This window comes from Carya illinoinensis, chromosome 11 (genome assembly GCF_018687715.1).
Source record: "Carya illinoinensis cultivar Pawnee chromosome 11, C.illinoinensisPawnee_v1, whole genome shotgun sequence".
Taxonomy (NCBI): Eukaryota; Viridiplantae; Streptophyta; class Magnoliopsida; order Fagales; family Juglandaceae; genus Carya; species Carya illinoinensis.
Window position 1 is genome coordinate 18,576,481 of NC_056762.1, and position 16,168 is coordinate 18,592,648.

The following is a 16,168-nucleotide window of genomic DNA, read 5'->3' on the forward strand; positions in this document are numbered from 1 at the left end:
CCCCATCGCGTAGCAATGGGTATCGATCAGATCGCCGGTTGGCATGGGATAGGCATGGTGCGGCTAGGTCGTAATAGGATTATATTAGTTTTTCGCTGGTAGCATGATGGGTGCGATCATACCAGCACTAATGCACCGGATCCCATCAGAACTCCGCAGTTAAGCGTGCTTGGGAGAGAGTAGTACTAGGATGGGTGACCTCCTGGGAAGTCCTCGTGTTGCACCCCCCCTTTTTATTTTTACCGCATCTCCGGTCGGATGGACCGGAACGACAACCGGGCAATGGATTCTTAAGAAAATCGCACCGACCCCATCGCGTAGCAATGGGTATCGATCAGATCGCCGGTTGGCATGGGATAGGCATGGTGCGGCTAGGTCGTAATAGGATTATATTAGTTTTTCGCTGGTAGCATGATGGGTGCGATCATACCAGCACTAATGCACCGGATCCCATCAGAACTCCGCAGTTAAGCGTGCTTGGGCGAGAGTAGTACTAGGATGGGTGACCTCCTGGGAAGTCCTCGTGTTGCACCCCCCCTTTTTATTTTTACCGCATCTCCGGTCGGATGGACCGGAACGACAACCGGGCAATGGATTCTTAGGAAAATCGCACCGACCCCATCGCTATCAATCAGATCGCCAGTTGGCATGGGATAGGCAGGGTGCGGCTAGGTCGTAATAGGATTATATTAGTTTTTCGCTGGTAGCATGATGGGTGCGATCATACCAGCACTAATGCACCGGATCCCATCAGAACTCCGCAGTTAAGCGTGCTTGGGCGAGAGTAGTACTAGGATGGGTGACCTCCTGGGAAGTCCTCGTGTTGCACCCCCCGTTTTTATTTTTACCGCATCTCCGGTCGGATGGACCGGAACGAGTACCGGGCAATGGATTCTTAGGAAAATCGCACCGACCCCATCGCGTAGCAATGGGTATCGATCAGATCGCCGGTTGGCATGGGATAGGCATGGTGCGGCTAGGTCGTAATAGGATTATATTAGTTTTTCGCTGGTAGCATGATGGGTGCGATCATACCAGCACTAATGCACCGGATCCCATCAGAACTCCGCAGTTAAGCGTGCTTGGGCGAGAGTAGTACTAGGATGGGTGACCTCCTGGGAAGTCCTCGTGTTGCACCCCTCCTTTTTATTTTTACCGCATCTCCGGTCGGATGGACCGGAACGACAACCGGGCAATGGATTCTTAGGAAAATCGCACCGACCCCATCGCGTAGCAATGGGTATCGATCAGATCGCCGGTTGGCATGGGATAGGCATGGTGCGGCTAGGTCGTAATAGGATTATATTAGTTTTTCGCTGGTAGCATGATGGGTGCGATCCTACCAGCACTAATGCACCGGATCCCATCAGAACTCCGCAGTTAAGCGTGCTTGGGCGAGAGTAGTACTAGGATGGGTGACCTCCTGGGAAGTCCTCGTGTTGCACCCCCCCTTTTTATTTTTACCGCATCTCCGGTCGGATGGACCGGAACGACAACCGGGCAATGGATTCTTAGGAAAATCGCACCGACCCCATCGCTATCAATCAGATCGCCAGTTGGCATGGGATAGGCAGGGTGCGGCTAGGTCGTAATAGGATTATATTAGTTTTTCGCTGGTAGCATGATGGGTGCGATCATACCAGCACTAATGCACCGGATCCCATCAGAACTCCGTAGTTAAGCGTGCTTGGGCGAGAGTAGTACTAGGATGGGTGACCTCCTGGGAAGTCCTCGTGTTGCACCCCCCCTTTTAATTTTTACCGCATCTCTGGTCGGATGGACCGGAACGAGAACCAGGGAATGGATTTTTAGGAAAATCGCACCGACCCCATCGCGTAGCAATGGGTATCGGTCAGATCGCCGGTTGGCATGAGATAGGCAGGGTGCGGCTAGGTCGTAATAGGATTATATTAGTTTTTCGCTGGTAGAATGATGGGTGCGATCATACCAGCACTAATGCACCGGATCCCATCAGAACTCCGCAGTTAAGCGTGCTTGGGCGAGAGTAGTACTAGGATGGGTGACCTCCTGGGAAGTCCTCGTGTTGCACCCCCCCTTTTTATTTTTACCGCATCTCCGGTCGGATGGACCGGAACGACAACCGGGCAATGGATTCTTAGGAAAATCGCACCGACCCCATCGCGTAGCAATGGGTATCGATCAGATCGCCGGTTGGCATGGGATAGGCATGGTGCGGCTAGGTCGTAATAGGATTATATTAGTTTTTCGCTGGTAGCATGACGGGTGCGATCATACCAGCACTATTGCACCGGATCCCATCAGAACTCCGCAGTTAAGCGTGCTTGGGCGAGAGTAGTACTAGGATGGGTGACCTCCTGGGAAGTCCTCGTGTTGCACCCCCCCTTTTTATTTTTACCGCATCTCCGGTCGGATGGACCGGAACGACAACCGGGCAATGGATTCTTAGGAAAATCGCACCGACCCCATCGCGTAGCAATGGGTATCGATCAGATCGCCGGTTGGCATGGGATAGGCAGGGTGCGGCTAGGTCGTAATAGGATTATATTAGTTTTTCGCTGGTAGCATGATGGGTGCGATCATACCAGCACTAATGCACCGGATCCCATCAGAACTCCGCAGTTAAGCGTGCTTGGGCGAGAGTAGTACTAGGATGGGTGACCTCCTGGGAAGTCCTCGTGTTGCACCCCCCCTTTTAATTTTTACCGCATCTCTGGTCGGATGGACCGGAACGAGAACCAGGGAATGGATTTTTAGGAAAATCGCACCGACCCCATCGCGTAGCAATGGGTATCGGTCAGATCGCCGGTTGGCATGAGATAGGCAGGGTGCGGCTAGGTCGTAATAGGATTATATTAGTTTTTCGCTGGTAGCATGATGGGTGCGATCATACCAGCACTAATGCACCGGATCCCATCAGAACTCCGCAGTTAAGCGTGCTTGGGCGAGAGTAGTACTAGGATGGGTGACCTCCTGGGAAGTCCTCGTGTTGCACCCCGCCTTTTAATTTTTACCGCATCTCTGGTCGGATGGACCGGAACGAGAACCAGGGAATGGATTTTTAGGAAAATCGCACCGACCCCATCGCGTAGCAATGGGTATCGGTCAGATCGCCGGTTGGCATGAGATAGGCAGGGTGCGGCTAGGTCGTAATAGGATTATATTAGTTTTTCGCTGGTAGCATGATGGGTGCGATCATACCAGCACTAATGCACCGGATCCCATCAGAACTCCGCAGTTAAGCGTGCTTGGGCGAGAGTAGTACTAGGATGGGTGACCTCCTGGGAAGTCCTCGTGTTGCACCCCCCCTTTTTATTTTTACCGCATCTCCGGTCGGATGGACCGGAACGACAACCGGGCAATGGATTCTTAGGAAAATCGCACCGACCCCATCGCTATCAATCAGATCGCCAGTTGGCATGGGATAGGCAGGGTGCGGCTAGGTCGTAATAGGATTATATTAGTTTTTCGCTGGTAGCATGATGGGTGCGATCATACCAGCACTAATGCACCGGATCCCATCAGAACTCCGCAGTTAAGCGTGCTTGGGCGAGAGTAGTACTAGGATGGGTGACCTCCTGGGAAGTCCTCGTGTTGCACCCCCCCTTTTTATTTTTACCGCATCTCCGGTCGGATGGACCGGAACGACAACCGGGCAATGGATTCTTAGGAAAATCGCACCGACCCCATCGCGTAGCAATGGGTATCGATCAGATCGCCGGTTGGCATGGGATAGGCATGGTGCGGCTAGGTCGTAATAGGATTATATTAGTTTTTCGCTGGTAGCATGATGGGTGCGATCATACCAGCACTAATGCACCGGATCCCATCAGAACTCCGCAGTTAAGCGTGCTTGGGCGAGAGTAGTACTAGGATGGGTGACCTCCTGGGAAGTCCTCGTGTTGCACCCCCCCTTTTAATTTTTACCGCATCTCTGGTCGGATGGACCGGAACGAGAACCAGGGAATGGATTTTTAGGAAAATCGCACCGACCCCATCGTGTAGCAATGGGTATCGGTCAGATCGCCGGTTGGCATGAGATAGGCAGGGTGCGGCTAGGTCGTAATAGGATTATATTAGTTTTTCGCTGGTAGAATGATGGGTGCGATCATACCAGCACTAATGCACCGGATCCCATCAGAACTCCGCAGTTAAGCGTGCTTGGGCGAGAGTAGTACTAGGATGGGTGACCTCCTGGGAAGTCCTCGTGTTGCACCCCCCCTTTTAATTTTTACCGCATCTCTGGTCGGATGGACCGGAACGAGAACCAGGGAATGGATTTTTAGGAAAATCGCACCGACCCCATCGCGTAGCAATGGGTATCGGTCAGATCGCCGGTTGGCATGAGATAGGCAGGGTGCGGCTAGGTCGTAATAGGATTATATTAGTTTTTCGCTGGTAGCATGATGGGTGCGATCATACCAGCACTAATGCACCGGATCCCATCAGAACTCCGCAGTTAAGCGTGCTTGGGCGAGAGTAGTACTAGGATGGGTGACCTCCTGGGAAGTCCTCGTGTTGCACCCCCCCTTTTTATTTTTACCGCATCTCCGGTCGGATGGACCGGAACGACAACCGGGCAATGGATTCTTAGGAAAATCGCACCGACCCCATCGCTATCAATCAGATCGCCAGTTGGCATGGGATAGGCAGGGTGCGGCTAGGTCGTAATAGGATTATATTAGTTTTTCGCTGGTAGCATGATGGGTGCGATCATACCAGCACTAATGCACCGGATCCCATCAGAACTCCGCAGTTAAGCGTGCTTGGGCGAGAGTAGTACTAGGATGGGTGACCTCCTGGGAAGTCCTCGTGTTGCACCCCCCCTTTTTATTTTTACCGCATCTCCGGTCGGATGGACCGGAACGACAACCGGGCAATGGATTCTTAGGAAAATCGCACCGACCCCATCGCGTAGCAATGGGTATCGATCAGATCGCCGGTTGGCATGGGATAGGCATGGTGCGGCTAGGTCGTAATAGGATTATATTAGTTTTTCGCTGGTAGCATGACGGGTGCGATCATACCAGCACTATTGCACCGGATCCCATCAGAACTCCGCAGTTAAGCGTGCTTGGGCGAGAGTAGTACTAGGATGGGTGACCTCCTGGGAAGTCCTCGTGTTGCACCCCCCCTTTTTATTTTTACCGCATCTCTGGTCGGATGGACCGGAACGAGAACCAGGGAATGGATTTTTAGGAAAATCGCACCGACCCCATCGCGTAGCAATGGGTATCGGTCAGATCGCCGGTTGGCATGAGATAGGCAGGGTGCGGCTAGGTCGTAATAGGATTATATTAGTTTTTCGCTGGTAGCATGATGGGTGCGATCATACCAGCACTAATGCACCGGATCCCATCAGAACTCCGCAGTTAAGCGTGCTTGGGCGAGAGTAGTACTAGGATGGGTGACCTCCTGGGAAGTCCTCGTGTTGCACCCCCCCTTTTAATTTTTACCGCATCTCTGGTCGGATGGACCGGAACGAGAACCAGGGAATGGATTTTTAGGAAAATCGCACCGACCCCATCGCGTAGCAATGGGTATCGGTCAGATCGCCGGTTGGCATGAGATAGGCAGGGTGCGGCTAGGTCGTAATAGGATTATATTAGTTTTTCGCTGGTAGCATGATGGGTGCGATCATACCAGCACTAATGCACCGGATCCCATCAGAACTCCGCAGTTAAGCGTGCTTGGGCGAGAGTAGTACTAGGATGGGTGACCTCCTGGGAAGTCCTCGTGTTGCACCCCCCCTTTTTATTTTTACCGCATCTCCGGTCGGATGGACCGGAACGACAACCGGGCAATGGATTCTTAGGAAAATCGCACCGACCCCATCGCTATCAATCAGATCGCCAGTTGGCATGGGATAGGCAGGGTGCGGCTAGGTCGTAATAGGATTATATTAGTTTTTCGCTGGTAGCATGATGGGTGCGATCATACCAGCACTAATGCACCGGATCCCATCAGAACTCCGCAGTTAAGCGTGCTTGGGCGAGAGTAGTACTAGGATGGGTGACCTCCTGGGAAGTCCTCGTGTTGCACCCCCCCTTTTTATTTTTACCGCATCTCCGGTCGGATGGACCGGAACGACAACCGGGCAATGGATTCTTAGGAAAATCGCACCGACCCCATCGCGTAGCAATGGGTATCGATCAGATCGCCGGTTGGCATGGGATAGGCATGGTGCGGCTAGGTCGTAATAGGATTATATTAGTTTTTCGCTGGTAGCATGATGGGTGCGATCATACCAGCACTAATGCACCGGATCCCATCAGAACTCCGCAGTTAAGCGTGCTTGGGCGAGAGTAGTACTAGGATGGGTGACCTCCTGGGAAGTCCTCGTGTTGCACCCCCCCTTTTAATTTTTACCGCATCTCTGGTCGGATGGACCGGAACGAGAACCAGGGAATGGATTTTTAGGAAAATCGCACCGACCCCATCGTGTAGCAATGGGTATCGGTCAGATCGCCGGTTGGCATGAGATAGGCAGGGTGCGGCTAGGTCGTAATAGGATTATATTAGTTTTTCGCTGGTAGAATGATGGGTGCGATCATACCAGCACTAATGCACCGGATCCCATCAGAACTCCGCAGTTAAGCGTGCTTGGGCGAGAGTAGTACTAGGATGGGTGACCTCCTGGGAAGTCCTCGTGTTGCACCCCCCCTTTTAATTTTTACCGCATCTCTGGTCGGATGGACCGGAACGAGAACCAGGGAATGGATTTTTAGGAAAATCGCACCGACCCCATCGCGTAGCAATGGGTATCGGTCAGATCGCCGGTTGGCATGAGATAGGCAGGGTGCGGCTAGGTCGTAATAGGATTATATTAGTTTTTCGCTGGTAGCATGATGGGTGCGATCATACCAGCACTAATGCACCGGATCCCATCAGAACTCCGCAGTTAAGCGTGCTTGGGCGAGAGTAGTACTAGGATGGGTGACCTCCTGGGAAGTCCTCGTGTTGCACCCCCCCTTTTTATTTTTACCGCATCTCCGGTCGGATGGACCGGAACGACAACCGGGCAATGGATTCTTAGGAAAATCGCACCGACCCCATCGCTATCAATCAGATCGCCAGTTGGCATGGGATAGGCAGGGTGCGGCTAGGTCGTAATAGGATTATATTAGTTTTTCGCTGGTAGCATGATGGGTGCGATCATACCAGCACTAATGCACCGGATCCCATCAGAACTCCGCAGTTAAGCGTGCTTGGGCGAGAGTAGTACTAGGATGGGTGACCTCCTGGGAAGTCCTCGTGTTGCACCCCCCCTTTTTATTTTTACCGCATCTCCGGTCGGATGGACCGGAACGACAACCGGGCAATGGATTCTTAGGAAAATCGCACCGACCCCATCGCGTAGCAATGGGTATCGATCAGATCGCCGGTTGGCATGGGATAGGCATGGTGCGGCTAGGTCGTAATAGGATTATATTAGTTTTTCGCTGGTAGCATGACGGGTGCGATCATACCAGCACTATTGCACCGGATCCCATCAGAACTCCGCAGTTAAGCGTGCTTGGGCGAGAGTAGTACTAGGATGGGTGACCTCCTGGGAAGTCCTCGTGTTGCACCCCCCCCTTTTTATTTTTACCGCATCTCTGGTCGGATGGACCGGAACGAGAACCAGGGAATGGATTTTTAGGAAAATCGCACCGACCCCATCGCGTAGCAATGGGTATCGGTCAGATCGCCGGTTGGCATGAGATAGGCAGGGTGCGGCTAGGTCGTAATAGGATTATATTAGTTTTTCGCTGGTAGCATGATGGGTGCGATCATACCAGCACTAATGCACCGGATCCCATCAGAACTCCGCAGTTAAGCGTGCTTGGGCGAGAGTAGTACTAGGATGGGTGACCTCCTGGGAAGTCCTCGTGTTGCACCCCCCCTTTTAATTTTTACCGCATCTCTGGTCGGATGGACCGGAACGAGAACCAGGGAATGGATTTTTAGGAAAATCGCACCGACCCCATCGCGTAGCAATGGGTATCGGTCAGATCGCCGGTTGGCATGAGATAGGCAGGGTGCGGCTAGGTCGTAATAGGATTATATTAGTTTTTCGCTGGTAGCATGATGGGTGCGATCATACCAGCACTAATGCACCGGATCCCATCAGAACTCCGCAGTTAAGCGTGCTTGGGCGAGAGTAGTACTAGGATGGGTGACCTCCTGGGAAGTCCTCGTGTTGCACCCCCCCTTTTTATTTTTACCGCATCTCCGGTCGGATGGACCGGAACGACAACCGGGCAATGGATTCTTAGGAAAATCGCACCGACCCCATCGCTATCAATCAGATCGCCAGTTGGCATGGGATAGGCAGGGTGCGGCTAGGTCGTAATAGGATTATATTAGTTTTTCGCTGGTAGCATGATGGGTGCGATCATACCAGCACTAATGCACCGGATCCCATCAGAACTCCGCAGTTAAGCGTGCTTGGGCGAGAGTAGTACTAGGATGGGTGACCTCCTGGGAAGTCCTCGTGTTGCACCCCCCCTTTTTATTTTTACCGCATCTCCGGTCGGATGGACCGGAACGACAACCGGGCAATGGATTCTTAGGAAAATCGCACCGACCCCATCGCGTAGCAATGGGTATCGATCAGATCGCCGGTTGGCATGGGATAGGCATGGTGCGGCTAGGTCGTAATAGGATTATATTAGTTTTTCGCTGGTAGCATGATGGGTGCGATCATACCAGCACTAATGCACCGGATCCCATCAGAACTCCGCAGTTAAGCGTGCTTGGGCGAGAGTAGTACTAGGATGGGTGACCTCCTGGGAAGTCCTCGTGTTGCACCCCCCCTTTTAATTTTTACCGCATCTCTGGTCGGATGGACCGGAACGAGAACCAGGGAATGGATTTTTAGGAAAATCGCACCGACCCCATCGTGTAGCAATGGGTATCGGTCAGATCGCCGGTTGGCATGAGATAGGCAGGGTGCGGCTAGGTCGTAATAGGATTATATTAGTTTTTCGCTGGTAGAATGATGGGTGCGATCATACCAGCACTAATGCACCGGATCCCATCAGAACTCCGCAGTTAAGCGTGCTTGGGCGAGAGTAGTACTAGGATGGGTGACCTCCTGGGAAGTCCTCGTGTTGCACCCCCCCTTTTAATTTTTACCGCATCTCTGGTCGGATGGACCGGAACGAGAACCAGGGAATGGATTTTTAGGAAAATCGCACCGACCCCATCGCGTAGCAATGGGTATCGGTCAGATCGCCGGTTGGCATGAGATAGGCAGGGTGCGGCTAGGTCGTAATAGGATTATATTAGTTTTTCGCTGGTAGCATGATGGGTGCGATCATACCAGCACTAATGCACCGGATCCCATCAGAACTCCGCAGTTAAGCGTGCTTGGGCGAGAGTAGTACTAGGATGGGTGACCTCCTGGGAAGTCCTCGTGTTGCACCCCCCCTTTTTATTTTTACCGCATCTCCGGTCGGATGGACCGGAACGACAACCGGGCAATGGATTCTTAGGAAAATCGCACCGACCCCATCGCTATCAATCAGATCGCCAGTTGGCATGGGATAGGCAGGGTGCGGCTAGGTCGTAATAGGATTATATTAGTTTTTCGCTGGTAGCATGATGGGTGCGATCATACCAGCACTAATGCACCGGATCCCATCAGAACTCCGCAGTTAAGCGTGCTTGGGCGAGAGTAGTACTAGGATGGGTGACCTCCTGGGAAGTCCTCGTGTTGCACCCCCCCTTTTTATTTTTACCGCATCTCCGGTCGGATGGACCGGAACGACAACCGGGCAATGGATTCTTAGGAAAATCGCACCGACCCCATCGCGTAGCAATGGGTATCGATCAGATCGCCGGTTGGCATGGGATAGGCATGGTGCGGCTAGGTCGTAATAGGATTATATTAGTTTTTCGCTGGTAGCATGACGGGTGCGATCATACCAGCACTATTGCACCGGATCCCATCAGAACTCCGCAGTTAAGCGTGCTTGGGCGAGAGTAGTACTAGGATGGGTGACCTCCTGGGAAGTCCTCGTGTTGCACCCCCCCTTTTTATTTTTACCGCATCTCCGGTCGGATGGACCGGAACGACAACCGGGCAATGGATTCTTAGGAAAATCGCACCGACCCCATCGCGTAGCAATGGGTATCGATCAGATCGCCGGTTGGCATGGGATAGGCAGGGTGCGGCTAGGTCGTAATAGGATTATATTAGTTTTTCGCTGGTAGCATGATGGGTGCGATCATACCAGCACTAATGCACCGGATCCCATCAGAACTCCGCAGTTAAGCGTGCTTGGGCGAGAGTAGTACTAGGATGGGTGACCTCCTGGGAAGTCCTCGTGTTGCACCCCCCCTTTTAATTTTTACCGCATCTCTGGTCGGATGGACCGGAACGAGAACCAGGGAATGGATTTTTAGGAAAATCGCACCGACCCCATCGCGTAGCAATGGGTATCGGTCAGATCGCCGGTTGGCATGAGATAGGCAGGGTGCGGCTAGGTCGTAATAGGATTATATTAGTTTTTCGCTGGTAGCATGATGGGTGCGATCATACCAGCACTAATGCACCGGATCCCATCAGAACTCCGCAGTTAAGCGTGCTTGGGCGAGAGTAGTACTAGGATGGGTGACCTCCTGGGAAGTCCTCGTGTTGCACCCCCCCCTTTTTATTTTTACCGCATCTCCGGTCGGATGGACCGGAACGACAACCGGGCAATGGATTCTTAGGAAAATCGCACCGACCCCATCGCTATCAATCAGATCGCCAGTTGGCATGGGATAGGCAGGGTGCGGCTAGGTCGTAATAGGATTATATTAGTTTTTCGCTGGTAGCATGATGGGTGCGATCATACCAGCACTAATGCACCGGATCCCATCAGAACTCCGCAGTTAAGCGTGCTTGGGCGAGAGTAGTACTAGGATGGGTGACCTCCTGGGAAGTCCTCGTGTTGCACCCCCCCTTTTTATTTTTACCGCATCTCCGGTCGGATGGACCGGAACGACAACCGGGCAATGGATTCTTAGGAAAATCGCACCGACCCCATCGCGTAGCAATGGGTATCGATCAGATCGCCGGTTGGCATGGGATAGGCATGGTGCGGCTAGGTCGTAATAGGATTATATTAGTTTTTCGCTGGTAGCATGATGGGTGCGATCATACCAGCACTAATGCACCGGATCCCATCAGAACTCCGCAGTTAAGCGTGCTTGGGCGAGAGTAGTACTAGGATGGGTGACCTCCTGGGAAGTCCTCGTGTTGCACCCCCCCTTTTAATTTTTACCGCATCTCTGGTCGGATGGACCGGAACGAGAACCAGGGAATGGATTTTTAGGAAAATCGCACCGACCCCATCGTGTAGCAATGGGTATCGGTCAGATCGCCGGTTGGCATGAGATAGGCAGGGTGCGGCTAGGTCGTAATAGGATTATATTAGTTTTTCGCTGGTAGAATGATGGGTGCGATCATACCAGCACTAATGCACCGGATCCCATCAGAACTCCGCAGTTAAGCGTGCTTGGGCGAGAGTAGTACTAGGATGGGTGACCTCCTGGGAAGTCCTCGTGTTGCACCCCCCCCTTTTAATTTTTACCGCATCTCTGGTCGGATGGACCGGAACGAGAACCAGGGAATGGATTTTTAGGAAAATCGCACCGACCCCATCGCGTAGCAATGGGTATCGGTCAGATCGCCGGTTGGCATGAGATAGGCAGGGTGCGGCTAGGTCGTAATAGGATTATATTAGTTTTTCGCTGGTAGCATGATGGGTGCGATCATACCAGCACTAATGCACCGGATCCCATCAGAACTCCGCAGTTAAGCGTGCTTGGGCGAGAGTAGTACTAGGATGGGTGACCTCCTGGGAAGTCCTCGTGTTGCACCCCCCCTTTTTATTTTTACCGCATCTCCGGTCGGATGGACCGGAACGACAACCGGGCAATGGATTCTTAGGAAAATCGCACCGACCCCATCGCTATCAATCAGATCGCCAGTTGGCATGGGATAGGCAGGGTGCGGCTAGGTCGTAATAGGATTATATTAGTTTTTCGCTGGTAGCATGATGGGTGCGATCATACCAGCACTAATGCACCGGATCCCATCAGAACTCCGCAGTTAAGCGTGCTTGGGCGAGAGTAGTACTAGGATGGGTGACCTCCTGGGAAGTCCTCGTGTTGCACCCCCCCTTTTTATTTTTACCGCATCTCCGGTCGGATGGACCGGAACGACAACCGGGCAATGGATTCTTAGGAAAATCGCACCGACCCCATCGCGTAGCAATGGGTATCGATCAGATCGCCGGTTGGCATGGGATAGGCATGGTGCGGCTAGGTCGTAATAGGATTATATTAGTTTTTCGCTGGTAGCATGACGGGTGCGATCATACCAGCACTATTGCACCGGATCCCATCAGAACTCCGCAGTTAAGCGTGCTTGGGCGAGAGTAGTACTAGGATGGGTGACCTCCTGGGAAGTCCTCGTGTTGCACCCCCCCTTTTTATTTTTACCGCATCTCCGGTCGGATGGACCGGAACGACAACCGGGCAATGGATTCTTAGGAAAATCGCACCGACCCCATCGCTATCAATCAGATCGCCAGTTGGCATGGGATAGGCAGGGTGCGGCTAGGTCGTAATAGGATTATATTAGTTTTTCGCTGGTAGCATGATGGGTGCGATCATACCAGCACTAATGCACCGGATCCCATCAGAACTCCGCAGTTAAGCGTGCTTGGGCGAGAGTAGTACTAGGATGGGTGACCTCCTGGGAAGTCCTCGTGTTGCACCCCCCCTTTTTATTTTTACCGCATCTCCGGTCGGATGGACCGGAACGACAACCGGGCAATGGATTCTTAGGAAAATCGCACCGACCCCATCGCGTAGCAATGGGTATCGATCAGATCGCCGGTTGGCATGGGATAGGCATGGTGCGGCTAGGTCGTAATAGGATTATATTAGTTTTTCGCTGGTAGCATGACGGGTGCGATCATACCAGCACTATTGCACCGGATCCCATCAGAACTCCGCAGTTAAGCGTGCTTGGGCGAGAGTAGTACTAGGATGGGTGACCTCCTGGGAAGTCCTCGTGTTGCACCCCCCCTTTTTATTTTTACCGCATCTCCGGTCGGATGGACCGGAACGACAACCGGGCAATGGATTCTTAGGAAAATCGCACCGACCCCATCGCGTAGCAATGGGTATCGATCAGATCGCCGGTTGGCATGGGATAGGCAGGGTGCGGCTAGGTCGTAATAGGATTATATTAGTTTTTCGCTGGTAGCATGATGGGTGCGATCATACCAGCACTAATGCACCGGATCCCATCAGAACTCCGCAGTTAAGCGTGCTTGGGCGAGAGTAGTACTAGGATGGGTGACCTCCTGGGAAGTCCTCGTGTTGCACCCCCCCTTTTAATTTTTACCGCATCTCTGGTCGGATGGACCGGAACGAGAACCAGGGAATGGATTTTTAGGAAAATCGCACCGACCCCATCGCGTAGCAATGGGTATCGGTCAGATCGCCGGTTGGCATGAGATAGGCAGGGTGCGGCTAGGTCGTAATAGGATTATATTAGTTTTTCGCTGGTAGCATGATGGGTGCGATCATACCAGCACTAATGCACCGGATCCCATCAGAACTCCGCAGTTAAGCGTGCTTGGGCGAGAGTAGTACTAGGATGGGTGACCTCCTGGGAAGTCCTCGTGTTGCACCCCCCCTTTTTATTTTTACCGCATCTCCGGTCGGATGGACCGGAACGACAACCGGGCAATGGATTCTTAGGAAAATCGCACCGACCCCATCGCTATCAATCAGATCGCCAGTTGGCATGGGATAGGCAGGGTGCGGCTAGGTCGTAATAGGATTATATTAGTTTTTCGCTGGTAGCATGATGGGTGCGATCATACCAGCACTAATGCACCGGATCCCATCAGAACTCCGCAGTTAAGCGTGCTTGGGCGAGAGTAGTACTAGGATGGGTGACCTCCTGGGAAGTCCTCGTGTTGCACCCCCCCTTTTTATTTTTACCGCATCTCCGGTCGGATGGACCGGAACGACAACCGGGCAATGGATTCTTAGGAAAATCGCACCGACCCCATCGCGTAGCAATGGGTATCGATCAGATCGCCGGTTGGCATGGGATAGGCATGGTGCGGCTAGCTCGTAATAGGATTATATTAGTTTTTCGCTGGTAGCATGATGGGTGCGATCATACCAGCACTAATGCACCGGATCCCATCAGAACTCCGCAGTTAAGCGTGCTTGGGCGAGAGTAGTACTAGGATGGGTGACCTCCTGGGAAGTCCTCGTGTTGCACCCCCCCTTTTAATTTTTACCGCATCTCTGGTCGGATGGACCGGAACGAGAACCAGGGAATGGATTTTTAGGAAAATCGCACCGACCCCATCGCGTAGCAATGGGTATCGGTCAGATCGCCGGTTGGCATGAGATAGGCAGGGTGCGGCTAGGTCGTAATAGGATTATATTAGTTTTTCGCTGGTAGAATGATGGGTGCGATCATACCAGCACTAATGCACCGGATCCCATCAGAACTCCGCAGTTAAGCGTGCTTGGGCGAGAGTAGTACTAGGATGGGTGACCTCCTGGGAAGTCCTCGTGTTGCACCCCCCCTTTTTATTTTTACCGCATCTCCGGTCGGATGGACCGGAACGACAACCGGGCAATGGATTCTTAGGAAAATCGCACCGACCCCATCGCGTAGCAATGGGTATCGATCAGATCGCCGGTTGGCATGGGATAGGCATGGTGCGGCTAGGTCGTAATAGGATTATATTAGTTTTTCGCTGGTAGCATGACGGGTGCGATCATACCAGCACTAATGCACCGGATCCCATCAGAACTCCGCAGTTAAGCGTGGTTGGGCGAGAGTAGTACTAGGATGGGTGACCTCCTGGGAAGTCCTCGTGTTGCACCCCCCCTTTTTATTTTTACCGCATCTCCGGTCGGATGGACCGGAACGACAACCGGGCAATGGATTCTTAGGAAAATCGCACCGACCCCATCGCGTAGCAATGGGTATCGATCAGATCGCCGGTTGGCATGGGATAGGCAGGGTGCGGCTAGGTCGTAATAGGATTATATTAGTTTTTCGCTGGTAGCATGATGGGTGCGATCATACCAGCACTAATGCACCGGATCCCATCAGAACTCCGCAGTTAAGCGTGCTTGGGCGAGAGTAGTACTAGGATGGGTGACCTCCTGGGAAGTCCTCGTGTTGCACCCCCCCTTTTCATTTTTACCGCATCTCTGGTCGGATGGACCGGAACGAGAACCAGGGAATGGATTTTTAGGAAAATCGCACCGACCCCATCGCGTAGCAATGGGTATCGGTCAGATCGCCGGTTGGCATGAGATAGGCAGGGTGCGGCTAGGTCGTAATAGGATTATATTAGTTTTTCGCTGGTAGCATGATGGGTGCGATCATACCAGCACTAATGCACCGGATCCCATCAGAACTCCGCAGTTAAGCGTGCTTGGGCGAGAGTAGTACTAGGATGGGTGACCTCCTGGGAAGTCCTCGTGTTGCACCCCCCCTTTTAATTTTTACCGCATCTCTGGTCGGATGGACCGGAACGAGAACCAGGGAATGGATTTTTAGGAAAATCGCACCGACCCCATCGCGTAGCAATGGGTATCGGTCAGATCGCCGGTTGGCATGAGATAGGCAGGGTGCGGCTAGGTCGTAATAGGATTATATTAGTTTTTCGCTGGTAGCATGATGGGTGCGATCATACCAGCACTAATGCACCGGATCCCATCAGAACTCCGCAGTTAAGCGTGCTTGGGCGAGAGTAGTACTAGGATGGGTGACCTCCTGGGAAGTCCTCGTGTTGCACCCCCCCTTTTTATTTTTACCGCATCTCCGGTCGGATGGACCGGAACGACAACCGGGCAATGGATTCTTAGGAAAATCGCACCGACCCCATCGCTATCAATCAGATCGCCAGTTGGCATGGGATAGGCAGGGTGCGGCTAGGTCGTAATAGGATTATATTAGTTTTTCGCTGGTAGCATGATGGGTGCGATCATACCAGCACTAATGCACCGGATCCCATCAGAACTCCGCAGTTAAGCGTGCTTGGGCGAGAGTAGTACTAGGATGGGTGACCTCCTGGGAAGTCCTCGTGTTGCACCCCCCCTTTTAATTTTTACCGCATCTCTGGTCGGATGGACCGGAACGAGAACCAGGGAATGGATTTTT

General features: G+C 52.6%; 53 non-coding genes across 53 annotated transcripts; all 53 read left to right on the forward strand.

Annotated features, from left to right (window-relative positions):
• The first annotated feature begins 108 nt into the window (after window positions 1–108).
• Window positions 109–227, forward strand: LOC122288624. The gene has a single exon (XR_006235879.1). It is a non-coding gene; the product is annotated as a 5S ribosomal RNA (ribosomal RNA).
• A 189-nt stretch (window positions 228–416) lies between these two features.
• On the forward strand, window positions 417–535 carry LOC122283754. Its single transcript, XR_006231146.1, has one exon. It is a non-coding gene; the product is annotated as a 5S ribosomal RNA (ribosomal RNA).
• Window positions 536–713: 178 nt separating this feature from the next.
• Window positions 714–832, forward strand: LOC122283755. Its single transcript, XR_006231147.1, has one exon. It is a non-coding gene; the product is annotated as a 5S ribosomal RNA (ribosomal RNA).
• A 189-nt stretch (window positions 833–1,021) lies between these two features.
• Window positions 1,022–1,140, forward strand: LOC122283756. The gene has a single exon (XR_006231148.1). It is a non-coding gene; the product is annotated as a 5S ribosomal RNA (ribosomal RNA).
• Window positions 1,141–1,329: 189 nt separating this feature from the next.
• On the forward strand, window positions 1,330–1,448 carry LOC122287853. Its single transcript, XR_006235137.1, has one exon. It is a non-coding gene; the product is annotated as a 5S ribosomal RNA (ribosomal RNA).
• A 178-nt stretch (window positions 1,449–1,626) lies between these two features.
• LOC122287012 lies at window positions 1,627–1,745 on the forward strand. Its single transcript, XR_006234320.1, has one exon. It is a non-coding gene; the product is annotated as a 5S ribosomal RNA (ribosomal RNA).
• Window positions 1,746–1,934: 189 nt separating this feature from the next.
• On the forward strand, window positions 1,935–2,053 carry LOC122283757. Its single transcript, XR_006231149.1, has one exon. It is a non-coding gene; the product is annotated as a 5S ribosomal RNA (ribosomal RNA).
• A 189-nt stretch (window positions 2,054–2,242) lies between these two features.
• On the forward strand, window positions 2,243–2,361 carry LOC122287228. Its single transcript, XR_006234529.1, has one exon. It is a non-coding gene; the product is annotated as a 5S ribosomal RNA (ribosomal RNA).
• Window positions 2,362–2,550: 189 nt separating this feature from the next.
• Window positions 2,551–2,669, forward strand: LOC122283758. Its single transcript, XR_006231150.1, has one exon. It is a non-coding gene; the product is annotated as a 5S ribosomal RNA (ribosomal RNA).
• Window positions 2,670–2,858: 189 nt separating this feature from the next.
• On the forward strand, window positions 2,859–2,977 carry LOC122283759. The gene has a single exon (XR_006231151.1). It is a non-coding gene; the product is annotated as a 5S ribosomal RNA (ribosomal RNA).
• A 189-nt stretch (window positions 2,978–3,166) lies between these two features.
• On the forward strand, window positions 3,167–3,285 carry LOC122283760. The gene has a single exon (XR_006231152.1). It is a non-coding gene; the product is annotated as a 5S ribosomal RNA (ribosomal RNA).
• Window positions 3,286–3,463: 178 nt separating this feature from the next.
• Window positions 3,464–3,582, forward strand: LOC122283762. The gene has a single exon (XR_006231154.1). It is a non-coding gene; the product is annotated as a 5S ribosomal RNA (ribosomal RNA).
• Window positions 3,583–3,771: 189 nt separating this feature from the next.
• LOC122283763 lies at window positions 3,772–3,890 on the forward strand. Its single transcript, XR_006231155.1, has one exon. It is a non-coding gene; the product is annotated as a 5S ribosomal RNA (ribosomal RNA).
• Window positions 3,891–4,079: 189 nt separating this feature from the next.
• LOC122283764 lies at window positions 4,080–4,198 on the forward strand. The gene has a single exon (XR_006231156.1). It is a non-coding gene; the product is annotated as a 5S ribosomal RNA (ribosomal RNA).
• Window positions 4,199–4,387: 189 nt separating this feature from the next.
• Window positions 4,388–4,506, forward strand: LOC122283765. Its single transcript, XR_006231157.1, has one exon. It is a non-coding gene; the product is annotated as a 5S ribosomal RNA (ribosomal RNA).
• A 178-nt stretch (window positions 4,507–4,684) lies between these two features.
• Window positions 4,685–4,803, forward strand: LOC122283766. Its single transcript, XR_006231158.1, has one exon. It is a non-coding gene; the product is annotated as a 5S ribosomal RNA (ribosomal RNA).
• Window positions 4,804–4,992: 189 nt separating this feature from the next.
• On the forward strand, window positions 4,993–5,111 carry LOC122287229. Its single transcript, XR_006234530.1, has one exon. It is a non-coding gene; the product is annotated as a 5S ribosomal RNA (ribosomal RNA).
• Window positions 5,112–5,300: 189 nt separating this feature from the next.
• Window positions 5,301–5,419, forward strand: LOC122283767. Its single transcript, XR_006231159.1, has one exon. It is a non-coding gene; the product is annotated as a 5S ribosomal RNA (ribosomal RNA).
• Window positions 5,420–5,608: 189 nt separating this feature from the next.
• LOC122283768 lies at window positions 5,609–5,727 on the forward strand. The gene has a single exon (XR_006231160.1). It is a non-coding gene; the product is annotated as a 5S ribosomal RNA (ribosomal RNA).
• A 178-nt stretch (window positions 5,728–5,905) lies between these two features.
• Window positions 5,906–6,024, forward strand: LOC122283769. The gene has a single exon (XR_006231161.1). It is a non-coding gene; the product is annotated as a 5S ribosomal RNA (ribosomal RNA).
• Window positions 6,025–6,213: 189 nt separating this feature from the next.
• On the forward strand, window positions 6,214–6,332 carry LOC122283770. Its single transcript, XR_006231162.1, has one exon. It is a non-coding gene; the product is annotated as a 5S ribosomal RNA (ribosomal RNA).
• Window positions 6,333–6,521: 189 nt separating this feature from the next.
• LOC122283771 lies at window positions 6,522–6,640 on the forward strand. The gene has a single exon (XR_006231163.1). It is a non-coding gene; the product is annotated as a 5S ribosomal RNA (ribosomal RNA).
• A 189-nt stretch (window positions 6,641–6,829) lies between these two features.
• LOC122283773 lies at window positions 6,830–6,948 on the forward strand. Its single transcript, XR_006231165.1, has one exon. It is a non-coding gene; the product is annotated as a 5S ribosomal RNA (ribosomal RNA).
• Window positions 6,949–7,126: 178 nt separating this feature from the next.
• Window positions 7,127–7,245, forward strand: LOC122283774. Its single transcript, XR_006231166.1, has one exon. It is a non-coding gene; the product is annotated as a 5S ribosomal RNA (ribosomal RNA).
• A 189-nt stretch (window positions 7,246–7,434) lies between these two features.
• On the forward strand, window positions 7,435–7,553 carry LOC122287230. Its single transcript, XR_006234531.1, has one exon. It is a non-coding gene; the product is annotated as a 5S ribosomal RNA (ribosomal RNA).
• A 190-nt stretch (window positions 7,554–7,743) lies between these two features.
• LOC122283775 lies at window positions 7,744–7,862 on the forward strand. Its single transcript, XR_006231167.1, has one exon. It is a non-coding gene; the product is annotated as a 5S ribosomal RNA (ribosomal RNA).
• A 189-nt stretch (window positions 7,863–8,051) lies between these two features.
• Window positions 8,052–8,170, forward strand: LOC122283776. Its single transcript, XR_006231168.1, has one exon. It is a non-coding gene; the product is annotated as a 5S ribosomal RNA (ribosomal RNA).
• Window positions 8,171–8,348: 178 nt separating this feature from the next.
• Window positions 8,349–8,467, forward strand: LOC122283778. Its single transcript, XR_006231169.1, has one exon. It is a non-coding gene; the product is annotated as a 5S ribosomal RNA (ribosomal RNA).
• Window positions 8,468–8,656: 189 nt separating this feature from the next.
• On the forward strand, window positions 8,657–8,775 carry LOC122283779. The gene has a single exon (XR_006231170.1). It is a non-coding gene; the product is annotated as a 5S ribosomal RNA (ribosomal RNA).
• Window positions 8,776–8,964: 189 nt separating this feature from the next.
• On the forward strand, window positions 8,965–9,083 carry LOC122283780. The gene has a single exon (XR_006231171.1). It is a non-coding gene; the product is annotated as a 5S ribosomal RNA (ribosomal RNA).
• A 189-nt stretch (window positions 9,084–9,272) lies between these two features.
• LOC122283781 lies at window positions 9,273–9,391 on the forward strand. Its single transcript, XR_006231172.1, has one exon. It is a non-coding gene; the product is annotated as a 5S ribosomal RNA (ribosomal RNA).
• A 178-nt stretch (window positions 9,392–9,569) lies between these two features.
• Window positions 9,570–9,688, forward strand: LOC122283782. The gene has a single exon (XR_006231173.1). It is a non-coding gene; the product is annotated as a 5S ribosomal RNA (ribosomal RNA).
• Window positions 9,689–9,877: 189 nt separating this feature from the next.
• Window positions 9,878–9,996, forward strand: LOC122287231. Its single transcript, XR_006234532.1, has one exon. It is a non-coding gene; the product is annotated as a 5S ribosomal RNA (ribosomal RNA).
• Window positions 9,997–10,185: 189 nt separating this feature from the next.
• On the forward strand, window positions 10,186–10,304 carry LOC122283783. Its single transcript, XR_006231174.1, has one exon. It is a non-coding gene; the product is annotated as a 5S ribosomal RNA (ribosomal RNA).
• A 189-nt stretch (window positions 10,305–10,493) lies between these two features.
• LOC122283785 lies at window positions 10,494–10,612 on the forward strand. The gene has a single exon (XR_006231176.1). It is a non-coding gene; the product is annotated as a 5S ribosomal RNA (ribosomal RNA).
• Window positions 10,613–10,791: 179 nt separating this feature from the next.
• On the forward strand, window positions 10,792–10,910 carry LOC122283786. Its single transcript, XR_006231177.1, has one exon. It is a non-coding gene; the product is annotated as a 5S ribosomal RNA (ribosomal RNA).
• Window positions 10,911–11,099: 189 nt separating this feature from the next.
• LOC122283787 lies at window positions 11,100–11,218 on the forward strand. The gene has a single exon (XR_006231178.1). It is a non-coding gene; the product is annotated as a 5S ribosomal RNA (ribosomal RNA).
• Window positions 11,219–11,407: 189 nt separating this feature from the next.
• Window positions 11,408–11,526, forward strand: LOC122283788. Its single transcript, XR_006231179.1, has one exon. It is a non-coding gene; the product is annotated as a 5S ribosomal RNA (ribosomal RNA).
• A 190-nt stretch (window positions 11,527–11,716) lies between these two features.
• LOC122283789 lies at window positions 11,717–11,835 on the forward strand. The gene has a single exon (XR_006231180.1). It is a non-coding gene; the product is annotated as a 5S ribosomal RNA (ribosomal RNA).
• A 178-nt stretch (window positions 11,836–12,013) lies between these two features.
• On the forward strand, window positions 12,014–12,132 carry LOC122283790. The gene has a single exon (XR_006231181.1). It is a non-coding gene; the product is annotated as a 5S ribosomal RNA (ribosomal RNA).
• A 189-nt stretch (window positions 12,133–12,321) lies between these two features.
• Window positions 12,322–12,440, forward strand: LOC122287232. Its single transcript, XR_006234533.1, has one exon. It is a non-coding gene; the product is annotated as a 5S ribosomal RNA (ribosomal RNA).
• A 178-nt stretch (window positions 12,441–12,618) lies between these two features.
• On the forward strand, window positions 12,619–12,737 carry LOC122283791. Its single transcript, XR_006231182.1, has one exon. It is a non-coding gene; the product is annotated as a 5S ribosomal RNA (ribosomal RNA).
• A 189-nt stretch (window positions 12,738–12,926) lies between these two features.
• Window positions 12,927–13,045, forward strand: LOC122287233. Its single transcript, XR_006234534.1, has one exon. It is a non-coding gene; the product is annotated as a 5S ribosomal RNA (ribosomal RNA).
• A 189-nt stretch (window positions 13,046–13,234) lies between these two features.
• Window positions 13,235–13,353, forward strand: LOC122283792. The gene has a single exon (XR_006231183.1). It is a non-coding gene; the product is annotated as a 5S ribosomal RNA (ribosomal RNA).
• A 189-nt stretch (window positions 13,354–13,542) lies between these two features.
• On the forward strand, window positions 13,543–13,661 carry LOC122283794. Its single transcript, XR_006231184.1, has one exon. It is a non-coding gene; the product is annotated as a 5S ribosomal RNA (ribosomal RNA).
• Window positions 13,662–13,839: 178 nt separating this feature from the next.
• On the forward strand, window positions 13,840–13,958 carry LOC122283795. Its single transcript, XR_006231185.1, has one exon. It is a non-coding gene; the product is annotated as a 5S ribosomal RNA (ribosomal RNA).
• Window positions 13,959–14,147: 189 nt separating this feature from the next.
• On the forward strand, window positions 14,148–14,266 carry LOC122283797. Its single transcript, XR_006231187.1, has one exon. It is a non-coding gene; the product is annotated as a 5S ribosomal RNA (ribosomal RNA).
• Window positions 14,267–14,455: 189 nt separating this feature from the next.
• On the forward strand, window positions 14,456–14,574 carry LOC122283798. The gene has a single exon (XR_006231188.1). It is a non-coding gene; the product is annotated as a 5S ribosomal RNA (ribosomal RNA).
• Window positions 14,575–14,763: 189 nt separating this feature from the next.
• LOC122288635 lies at window positions 14,764–14,882 on the forward strand. The gene has a single exon (XR_006235890.1). It is a non-coding gene; the product is annotated as a 5S ribosomal RNA (ribosomal RNA).
• Window positions 14,883–15,071: 189 nt separating this feature from the next.
• Window positions 15,072–15,190, forward strand: LOC122283799. Its single transcript, XR_006231189.1, has one exon. It is a non-coding gene; the product is annotated as a 5S ribosomal RNA (ribosomal RNA).
• Window positions 15,191–15,379: 189 nt separating this feature from the next.
• Window positions 15,380–15,498, forward strand: LOC122283800. Its single transcript, XR_006231190.1, has one exon. It is a non-coding gene; the product is annotated as a 5S ribosomal RNA (ribosomal RNA).
• A 189-nt stretch (window positions 15,499–15,687) lies between these two features.
• On the forward strand, window positions 15,688–15,806 carry LOC122283801. The gene has a single exon (XR_006231191.1). It is a non-coding gene; the product is annotated as a 5S ribosomal RNA (ribosomal RNA).
• A 178-nt stretch (window positions 15,807–15,984) lies between these two features.
• LOC122283802 lies at window positions 15,985–16,103 on the forward strand. The gene has a single exon (XR_006231192.1). It is a non-coding gene; the product is annotated as a 5S ribosomal RNA (ribosomal RNA).
• Window positions 16,104–16,168: the final 65 nt, after the last annotated feature.